Source organism: Solenopsis invicta, chromosome 14 (assembly GCF_016802725.1).
Source record: "Solenopsis invicta isolate M01_SB chromosome 14, UNIL_Sinv_3.0, whole genome shotgun sequence".
Lineage (NCBI taxonomy): Eukaryota > Metazoa > Arthropoda > Insecta > Hymenoptera > Formicidae > Solenopsis > Solenopsis invicta.
Window position 1 is genome coordinate 2,821,789 of NC_052677.1, and position 12,156 is coordinate 2,833,944.

At 30.8% G+C, this 12,156-nt stretch overlaps 1 protein-coding gene across 3 annotated transcripts in view; it reads left to right on the forward strand.

Moving 5' to 3' along the window:
- LOC105193022 (snRNA-activating protein complex subunit 3) overlaps nucleotides 1-12,156 on the forward strand; it is a 144,711-nt gene that overhangs the window by 66,204 nt on the left and 66,351 nt on the right. The window lies entirely within an intron of this gene.

Sequence of the window (12,156 nt, forward strand, 5' to 3'; positions counted from 1 at the left end):
ATCTCTACTTATATTACTTAGCATTGACTGTTTAAACACTTTGCAGTTTTTATGTATTTTAATCTTTTCCCGAAACTTTTGAGAACCTAGGACCTTAGCTACTTTTTCCACTAAATTAGAGAAATTTTCTCTTATTCTTTTAGCTAACGTTTTTCTGGTTTTAATCGATGCCGCTCTGTATTTCATTATATTTTCTCTTGAGAGATTAGCGAAAAAAATTTTAAACCATTTGTTTCTTTTATTTATTGCCTGTTGGCAAAGGTCATCCCACCATGGTTTGTTAATAACTTTATTACGTTTTATACGATGGACTCTATTACTATTTTCCTTCTCCTGCCGAAGCATTCACCTTCCACATAAAAATCCCCTATAATATGTAAATTATAGAGATAATTTTTACTATCTTTTTATGATTATAACTTTTTAACGGTTAACAAGCGACGGCTAAAACCTCTTATAGGTAACTCAGGGGTATGATAATAATACATGTTACAGTCAAGGTTATCGGAGATGCTTCCTCTGAAGTAAATAATTATTAAAAAAAGATACACACACACACACACACACACACACATTCACGCGCGCGCAATGATAGATTCATCACTTACTTAGATATATTGTTGGGCGCTATTTATTTATACTTTAGGAATGATAAAAAGATTACGTTCCGAAATTAATTGGCAGTACTAAAAATCTATAGTGTACACCCAAAGATTTTGATTCTGTCCATGGAGAAAGTTTTCAAACTGAGAAGTTGCTATCTTTCTACATACTTACAGTTCATGATTAACGTAACGACTAATAAACTCTAGTCGTTTCATTAATCATGAACTACGAGTATGTAGAAAGTGGTGACTTCTCAGTTTGGAAAATTTCCCCATGGACAGAATCAAAGTCCTTGGGTGTACGTAACGTAGGATTACATTATCTACAATTTCAAAACTAGAACTTACAGGCGAAAAATCCCGGACATTTTGTTTGCAATCCCGAACGCATACAAAAGTGCATGGGTTAATAAAATTGGTTAGAATAGTCAATAAATAATAAATAAATTATAAATAATTATTTCGTATAATTGTTCATAATACATATGAAACATACATATGAAATGTTTAATATAATACATACATAAATATAAAATATTAAAGGATATGAAACATTTAATATAATACATTAACAAAAAAAAATAGTTTACTTTGAAATTGTACATTATAAATTATTAAAAAAAATCACATTTTAATGTTGAGATTAAATAAAATTTTGGTACCTAAATAATCTTTGATAATATAAAATAACGTACCTACATAAAATTATTATGTAAAGTATACATTAATATCTTACTACCTAAAAAACATTAAAAATCTAAAAAAAACAGCGTCAAGTATATTTTTGTTATGATATAAAACCAAACCAAACCCAAACGAATAAAACCAAATATAATACCATCAAAAAGAAGTGAAATCAAAAATATTCCAAGTATATTTATTACCGATGGGGTGAGAGCCTTTTGACCACGTAGCAATTGACTACCAGCCACTCTAAATGGCTATAGTCAATTGCAACGTGGTCAAACAGGACACTCCTGTACCGATGAACAGCAAATTATGTGACAGATAAAATCAAAGATGGACAAAATCTCTAGCAGCAGCGCACTTGGCACGCCTGTGTTTTTTCTTCTTTTTTTTTAATTGATACCGTTAAAATTATCTTTTATAACGATTTAGTAATAATATTATAATGTTCCATAACAATAATAATTACTTAGAAAGTATCAAGTACTTTTTCATTATTTTTTGTAATATTATAGTAAATCACGAGATTTTAAAATTACATTATTTGATAATTACTATTAAATGTAATAATAAATAGTGTAAAAATTTAAACTAAATTATTCTGTACATTCAACAAGTTTATATTTATGTTAAACTTATTAGAATTTTTCTAATTCTTTATTTTGTAGCATAATTTTTATCGAAATTTGGATTAATTTTGTCAAATATTAATGTCACTATTAAGATTATATTCCAATTAATGTCAGTATTGAAAATTGATTTAATCATTATTTAACAAGTTTTGTGAATAATGATTAAAGTGTAGGTTATATTTTAAATTTGCTTATTATAAAATATCTTTTTATAAAATAAATTTTATTACAAGTGTAAACATAATATTTAAAAAGATTTCATTAAATAAATTTTATATAACATTTTCTACACTGATAATTTCAGTGAAGATTATCATTATTATAATTATGTTGATGAAAATATTAGAAGTTTAGAATATGGTACAAATTTCCGAAGATTCATTTATTGATCTTTTTTTTATTCTCAAATATTGAGAATAAAAAGAATATCATTCTTTAAAAATAAAAATTCTGTGACATTCGGAAGCAGGGACAAGTCATTCTAATAACAAATTAGTCTATAAGTAGTTTCAGAATTTTAATATATTGTAATAATGTGTAATAAAATTCAGTATTGTTTTCAAATAAAATTGTTTATTTTGATGATAAGCCTTCTCGTCTGTATAAGTATATTTGTAAACTTATAAGTAGGTAAATAGAATGTTTTGAAATTCGTCAGTGATTTAAGTAGAAGTATGAATAATAGAAGAAATGCGTGTTCTAAAAATTATGAAAAAAAATGAGCGCGCCAAGTACGCTGCTGCTAAAGATTTTGCCCATCTTTGATTTTATGTGTCACATAATTTGTTGCTCATCGGTACGGGAGTGTCCCGTTTGACCATGTTGCGATTGACCACAGCCATTTAGAGCGGCTGGTGCCAAGAGTTTCCCCACTGTTTAACATTGTAAGTGGCTGATGGTCAAATGCAACGTGATCAAAAGGCTCTCACCCCATTGGTAATAAATATACTTGGAATGTTTTTGATTTTATTTCTTTTTGATGGTAATATATTTGGTTTTATTTGTTTTGGTTTGGTTTTATATTGTAACAAAAATATACTGTTCTTTTACATTTTTAATGTTTTCTTAGAGGGATTTCACAAATTTTTGCTAAGTATTTTGTTAAGTTAATAATATATATTGTATTTAGTGTCTAATTTTGTTTTGTATTTTTATTTAAAGACATAATTTGTTGCAGTAATAATATATTATAATTTTATCTATAACTGTTTTGGTTTAGTTTTATTTTACAAAGTTGCACAAAATGTTACTTATATTACATTTTGTGTCATATATAATTTTAAAAATTATTATAAATATTTTAAATTTGATGTTGAATATATTTAAATACTCGTTAAGTAATTTAAGTGATATAAAGTTATATTTGCATAAATAGTCATAGGTTATTTTAAAAAATAAGAACATTATATTATTAGGTGTTAAACTTAATTCCTGTCGCTCGCTACTAGAGGGTGCTGGCTCCAACGCTGGAGAGTTTCGACGATGAAGTCATATGCCTTTTGTAGTTTAGACATCGTTAAAAGTGATTCAATCCTCATAGATTAGATTTCTCGACGCCAAAGACATTTTCCAATTAACTGAAAATGAATCGCGATAAGCTGTTTTTCCGACATGTGCTTCTTCACTACTTAACCTCAAGAAAACCGCAGCTGAAGCACATCGCTTATTATCCGAAGTGTATGGTAATGAAACTTTATCGGAAAGAACATGTAGAGTTTGGTTTGAAACGATGATTTTGATGTGAAAAACAAAGAACGTCTAGGACAGCCGAAAAAATTTGAAGATGTCGAGCTGCAAAAATTACTCGATGAGAATCCAGCTCAAACGCTTTTAAAGTTGTCGGAACAGTTAAATGTTACTCCAATGGCCGTCTCAAAACGCTTGCATGCTATGAGAAAAATTTATAAGGAATGGGAAATGGCTATCACATGAGTTGTCAGAAAATGCCATTTTGAATTATTTGACTATTCGATTTCTTTGCTTGCCAGGCAAAGAAAAAAGAGTTTTTTGTAGCGCATCGTGACTGGCGATGAAAAATGGATTTATTGTGATAATCTCAAGCGGAAAAATCATGAGTGGACCCCGGCCAACCATCCGCTTCAACGCCGAAGAGGAATATTCACGGGCATAAGACCTTGCTGTGTGTTTAGTGGGACCAGAAAGGTGTACTGTATTAGGAACTCTTGGGTCCAAATGAAACCGTTACAGCTGATCGCTACCAACGGCAATTATACCGATTGAGCGACATATTAATGCAAAAAAGATCATCCGTAGTCAACAATCGATGCAAAGTCATTTTGTTGCATGATAACGCTCGACTGCATGTCGCGAAAAGCGTGAAGCAGGTACTTTGCGAGCTTGAATGGAAAGTTCTGCCGCACCCAGCGTACTCTCCAGACTTGGCACCGTCAGATTACCATCTCTTCTGATCGATGCAACACGCACTTACGGACACACACTTTTCCAGTTACAACGAAGTCCAAAAATGGCTAGATGAATGGTTCGCCTCGAAAGACACCGCGTTCTACCGTCGTGGGATTGCCCTGTTGCTGGAGAGGTGGAAAAAAGTAGTAGAAAATGAAGGAAATTACTTTGATTAAGGTATTTATTCATCTTTCCTTTGAAACAAATCGATTTTATAGACGAAAAAACGGCAGGAATTAATTAACACCTAATATACTATATATTGTAAATAACAAAGGTCCTAATACTGATCTTTGAGGTACTCCATATTCCATTTTAATATACTTAGACCATTGATTGTTAACCCTTAAACACACCGATCCTGTAAAATACGGAAACACATTTTTGAGTCTGAGAGACTTTTTCAACTTTGAGAAGCTATAACTTTGATTACAATCAATATTTTTCTACGATTTTTTTTTTAACGAAAGTTTAAAATCTTAGGAGTGTGACTGCACAATCGACATTGCCGAAAAATAATTTATTGTGCAGTTATAAAAGAAAAACCATTAAGCAAAAATGAGAAATTGGTCAAAAATCCATTTTTCCTTTAAAAAATCATATCTTAGGTTTCTAACGTCGACCACCATCGCGTCGCGGAACCGTCCACCGCACCGCGCGCCGTCGATTCCACGACCGCGACCGGCCGTCGCGCAGGCCAATCACGGCCCGTTTAGCCGTACTCTAAGTTCGCCGCATGGCAACTTAGTTGCCAGTTCGTTCATGGCAACTCCGATTATTAACTCCGAGCGCATAGCACAGAAGATAAGTCCGTCCGTCAGTTTCTTTAATTATCCGAACCCGTTCTTTTGTTTAAATATTAATTTACGCAGCGAATTATATTTTGTCCGGCCCGACCAATCGTCGTTCATTTACTTTGCGCGGGTCCGATCATTGTCTAACCGAGCACTCCAGTGCATTATTATTATTTGTGTATTTCAACTACATGGGATAAATATATTTTTACGTTTGTACTTTTGTACTCACAACACGGAGTTCTCATTACTACCGAAAACCCTGGCATCCGGCGAGCACATCCGAGCACCCGATCACGATATCCCAACGCACTGAAAAGTATCCCGATATTCGAACCGCCGCACCGAAAAGTACCAGCGTTACAGTCTTTATCTATATATTTCTCTGAACTTCTAATATTCTTTAGGACTTATTACCCTGTAAAAGATATCGATAGAATTATTCACATGTCATTTCAAAATTATATTTAGTCTTTATAACATCTGATAAAGTTTATAATTGCAATTTTTCTTTCTATACTCCATTAGAGTGGACTCCATAGAGTCCACTATTTGGAAAAATCTAAAAAGTCAGGGATTTGAGACTGTGCCTTCTGGAATCAGTCAGGGATTTTCCTGGAAATTTTTGAAGTTTTACTTTTAAATTTAAATATTGTATCTTTCTGACGAAAATATTTCTTACATTTTTTATATCTAATGATGAAAAGCACGACAAACGTATCGATGGATGCTTGCTCCATAAGATGGCTGGAAAATTATGCAGTAGCTTAAAGAACAATTGATGTCACATTAAAAATTTTATACGAGACAAAATTAAACAAATGTGTGAGGGTTATAGATAATTCTAAAATATATTAAAGATTGTTTATTATGTACATTATCCTTTCTTAATAATAATGGTTTTTATTTTATATTTTATATGTATTATTTCTGTTACATTCAATGTTTAACGTTTTATTGTAATCCTTTGATAAATATATTGTTTAGATTAGTTTGGACAGTCTGGACATTATAAAGTTAGTTTTATAATTAATAATTCAATATTAATTCCTTAGTTTCTAGTTCTCCTCCCTCCTTAATATATATTCAATTAATATAATAATATCCTGTATCGTTCTAAATTAGTATGTTTTATCATCATTCGAATTTTATACTTCTGATAGCTAGATCACATACATATTGTAGATAGATTATTGTGTGGTATTAGTTGATATTATTCCCCAATTTAATATTTAAATCTAAATAAATTTATCTCAAAGCTACATTCAAAAATTCTCTCTTACCTGGAATTATGATAAAAATTCTTGGAAAATCATGGAGTTTTCAGAGAATGGATTTACAAATGAGTGGACACCCTGTCCACTGAGTTTGTATAAAAGAAAATACTTTTTCAACATCTGCATTGTGAGCAGGCAAACAAAAAAAGAATTTTGCTATTTTCTTCAATTCGTAGCAATTTTTTCTAGCGTCATATTTTTGAAAAAAATTGCACCACATCTTATTGCAATTAATGATAGTTTCATCAGATAGATCTTTTACAAACTTTTGGAAGCAAAGAAATTCGTTAAACAGTTTTTCTTCATCAATTAGTATCAATTAATATATCGCAAAAATTTAAAAGTTTAAGTGAAGATTGAAGATCTGATCATTGTGGCACTTTAACTTTATTAATATCCATCCATTCAAAAACATTCAGCTCTTTCAGGGGTGCAATTCAACATTCTGAGTAATTTTGCATTGTTATGTGAAAGTTATGTACTTTTTCAATGAATTTTTCAGTCAAAAAATGTTTTACACAAGTTTTACAATAAAATTATCTCTATTCATTCCCGTCAATAACATTTTTTAAAAATTAAAAAAAATTGTTTAAATAGTTATTAAAAAAAATATTATTGATGTAAATAAATAGAGGTAATTTTAATGTAAAACTTTTGTATAAAACTAGAAAGATATTCGACCGATACATGTAACATACAATCTAAAGAAGGCCTATTCGGTCATAACTGGATCTTAGTGCTTTATGTATACGTGTGATTTTATATACTGTTACGTTCACGTAACTGTTAGTTTCTCCGAACATTCGCGGAACCATGTTCTCGCTCGCGCACAAAATAACGAGACAAACTTTATCAAAATGTTTGTTTTTAATCTCAGAAAGTCTTACAATCCAAAGCGAGACAAAACAACAACACGAACTCTGTCATTCATTGACAGAAGATATTTACAACTTCATTCACGTCTATACCGGGCGTAACAATACTTTCTCAGACTCAACCAAACTGCGCGCCGTTACTTTCGGTCATATAACACAGCTATAATCGAATAAGAGTTAGTAATATCACTTTTATTAAATTAATTCATTTAATAATACTTGATGCTTACTAGCATCTATATTAACCCTCCCCCCCCCCTCTTGAAAAAACTGTAAAGAATTTATTCTTTTTTAGAAAACTTTAAGAAAACTTTTTTTTAATGGTTTTTGCATATGAGGGCTTAGTTTACCCCTTAAAACTATTTCTTGGCAATAAACTCAGAACTTTTTAAAAAAATAATTATTAAAAAGTAATAAAGTGCTATCATTTCCACATCACTTGTCATGAAGTAGATAGCATGGCGCGCTTTTTTTCATAGTGGTTTTTCCTGTAGGTCTAATCCACTCTATTTTTTAATTCCACGAATTCCAAATGCCGTCTTCTCTTTTGAAAGATACATTATTATTACATAAAAATTTACCCAATTTTTATGTGACAAAATATCTACGTTATAATGCTACAAAATGGTGAAATTTGTTTGTTTTAAATCTGCACGAATTTCGATATTTGTATGATATCAAGATGACTTACCGTGCCATATATTTCCTGTAATGTATAAGCACATTTTTTATTATAAACAGCAATGAATGTATTACAAAGTTTATAATTAATTCTAAATCTTGCTATTAATACTAACATGATCATTATAGGACAAAATATTCGCAATTATGATTTAAAAAAAATGCATCATACAAAAATATTTCTTGCACCGAGACCATCGTATATATAGCAAGTGCACCACATATGGAGCAGAGTGATATTTCTTAAATAACCTTTTTAGAGAAACAAAAGTCTAAGTACTGAATTTTCGAAATATGGTGGCTGTTCTTCGATGTATTCACTTTTAAAACATGAAATCGCGGAGAAAATAGTTGCACATGCGATAAAGATTGTAATTTGATGATATTATTTCTCAACTCTAAATTAATATAATAATTTAATTAATAAGTAATAACATAATGCGATCATTGAATATTCTCACAAACAAAAGTGTTTTTCCATATTCTAAATTTATAAACATCAAGAGGTTGAATCATTCCCGTAGTTTTCTTTGGTATAATTAAAATCCGTATAATTAAAAAATAAATAATTAATATCTAACAAAAATATGTTTATAATAAAATCCATCTATCTTTATAACTTCTTTATGTTATGGATTTAGAATATGGAAAAATTTTGCGAGTGCCTGAAAGAAGTTAGTCCTCCCCACTTTTTGAATTAACGAATTCCGACAGTTGTGTTGAATTGTGATAGGTTTGTGCCACATTGTGCCCGAATATTAAAACAAAAATATGAAAAATACGTTAAAAAATGAAAAAAAAAAGATTTTTAGGCTAGCTCCGCACTTTTCGAATTTCTTAATTTTAAAAGTTGTGCTAGATTGTGCTAAGTTGTGCAAACATTGTGCCAAAGTATTACATTCATATATTGATAACTAAAGAAATTATAATAACAAACCGATTTTGGAGAATTTGCATAAAACTAATAATTACATTGGAATTACTTCTATAACATAAAATTATATTTGAGTTGTGATAGCATAGCACAAACACCACAACGTTTGGTTTCCAAATCGCAGCGATATAAAAGGCACTTTACAAGAAGGCCATTTTGCAACCCTTAAAACATATTTTATCCATTATTTTGACTTTTAATTCTTCGATGTACTTTAAACTTCATATCTGAAGTGTGCTAACATAGCACAAACAGCACAACGTTTGATTTCCAAATTTCAGAAATATAAAAGACACTTTAATCTACTTCGTAACACTTAAAATACGCATTTTACAAAACTTGATATTTTTGAATTTTACACTCTATAATTATCTTAAATCAATTACCTTTCAAAATTTCAACACCTTTTAAATAATAAGCTACAACGATTTTCTTTGTCTAAAAACTTTTTGCACGCTGGCTGAAAATACATATTCGCGTCTATTCTATGAAATGTTATGACAGAGAACTATCAAACTGCTGTTACATGTTTAGTGTCTTACAAGGACTTTACATTATAAACGGCACTGTTGTGTAGGTTGCGGGATTGCAAAGAGTTAGTCGTAGACGACCGTGTACTACTAATGGCTATGCTTTATTACATTAACGCCGCTGGTACAGAACGATACGCACGTGTCCACGGTTGCGAGAGAAGAGAGCGAGTTCCGCTCGTTCGCGTAGCGCTGCGTGTGCTCGCCTAGACATTGGCGCTATCTACAGGGGAATCGGTACGCGCGCTTGCACCAATTACGCTCTCGCACAACAGGCACGAAAATCTGCTTAACTATATTCATTTTAACTATATTCAAATTAAAAAGGTTCCATTTGGAACACGAACCTATTTAACTCACTCTCCCCTATATAGAATTTACATGTTGTATAAAGTTTGTAAATCCGAGTTTGTTGGTTACTATAGTGGTCATTGCGATCCTCTAAAAGATAATAATAAAGAATACTAACGCTCGTGTCTGTTGTTTAAAAATTTCACGCACGTTTTGACCTCTAATAATAATTCACCAGTGTTGAATGAATTTGAAAAATATAATACCGGTAAATTTAGTAACATCTAAATATTTTTAAGACAATTTGCTTTACCAAACACGTATTCAAGAATAATGTAAAAATTTATGATTCGTGATTCACTAGATGTGAATGATGAAACACAGATTACATGGAGATATCTAATGTAAAATATGCTTTTTTTGTACTAAGCAGTAATTCCAAAAATTACATGTTTAGAATACCTTGTTCTATTATGTCCGAACATCAATATTTTATTTATGGCCTTTCTATTATGACTTTCTATTATATTGTAATACAACGTATACGTGTTTTTTTTAAAGATGTTAAAAAAAACCGTGAATCGTGTAAAAGAGGCCATATGCAAAAAGATATGTAGAAAATCTAGATGTAGAAAGTGACATAAATTTTTATAATTACACTATACTACACAAATATCTACGAAAAATATAGATTAATTTTAAGTAATGAAACGAAAAGTTAAGTTTTTAAATATTAGAGGAGAAGAGGGTTTAATTATTTTCGCTAAGAACTTTCCGAGTTATGACACTTAAAAGTTACAGTACACCGTATCTTTCAAGCTTCACAATTTTGAAAGTACTCAACGAAAATAAACTTTCTTGTTTTGGAAAGGTCTTGAAACCAGCTATTAGATTTTGGAATTAAAAATAGGGTGTTCTATTTAAAAAAATGAATGTGATTTCGACCTGACCATGGCGACATCAAAAGTCAAACTGATAAGATCAGTAAATAGATTTTTTGAAACACTACAACTTTTGTCTGAAACATTTTCTTGTGAAATGCAAGGGAACGGAAATATTTAAGGGTTTCCACACTTTTTGCAAACCCTGTATTTCGGATCCTACGTAAAAATTCTCTCTTTTACGGCACTATAGTATTTTAACTTTAGACAGAGTAACATACGCAAATGAACCTGTTTGAACGTGTTTTGTCCCAGTTTTTTTAACATAAGATTACTCACAAAAAAGTTTCATTCACACACTATATGGGTCGCATTGACCCTAACAAAACTTTGCTGCCATGTCGTTCGAATTCTAGTTGATCAAAAAAGTTGATCAATCATATTAATCGAAAAAGGAGATTTCAAACTTTTTTTACGTCCTGGTCCGAACTTCCTATCTGATTCTGTCTTCATACAACAAACGTTCGGCTTAAAAAGCCATATTAATGAAATTCCATGTTATTGTTTTAACTTTGTATAATTCGAAATGTGTACAACTGAATAAAAAGGTAAATAACAAAAAAATACTCAAATATATGTACATTTGTGTGATAATACACTCAAGTTTAAAAATAATGAGGAAGTATGAGTAATTAAAGGTTAAAAGTATAGGGGAAAGGGTTATTGTACGCACTGGGTAATTGTACGCTTCGTGGTTTGGCACCTTCCCGATGAATAGAAATTATATCACGACGATATTTGTAGGCTGAAGGCACTTTTTAAATATATAACCATACGTTATATCATTTAAAAACGTAGTTAATTGAAAAAATAAGAAAAAGTAAAATCATGATTTTTCTTGCGATTTTGGCGTTCAGAAAATAAGGCAATAAGTCCGTATTTTTACTTTATTCATTTAATTTTGTTATACCTAACAAAAGTACGTTTTTTCCTGCGTTCTTTGAGCTATTGTTTATTAAATTTAATTAAATAGTCATCAAGTAATTGTTTTTTTATCAAATCAAGTCCGCTGTCGACAATTTTACGCATCCATCTTAAAAGGCGTGAGACCACGTGAGATCAACTATAGTGCCACTAGTACAGTGTAGTGCAGTGTAGTGTAGTTAAAAGAATGGGCTATAACCTCATTTTTCCTCCGCGTCCATTTATCCAACCGCACGTACAATTACCCAAGGCCCGAGAAATTTTTTCGTTTAACCACTTGTTTCTTTTTGCTGAATATAGCATTATCAAATAAAAAATTCTTCAATATGACAGTACATAATGATAAAAAAATGTTTAAAGTTTCTATTTCTGTACTCGTATCGATTTCAACTTTAAAAATCACTTCACTGCGATAAATTTCTCTTAGGTGCGTGCAATTTACCTACTTTCCCCTACCTTGAAAAAGTTTTGAAGTGCTCAAAAATAAAAATGTCTTATAATAATTGTTAGTCATTATGTATTGGCATATTAGCATCATTAAAAAACGACGGGCTACTAAAC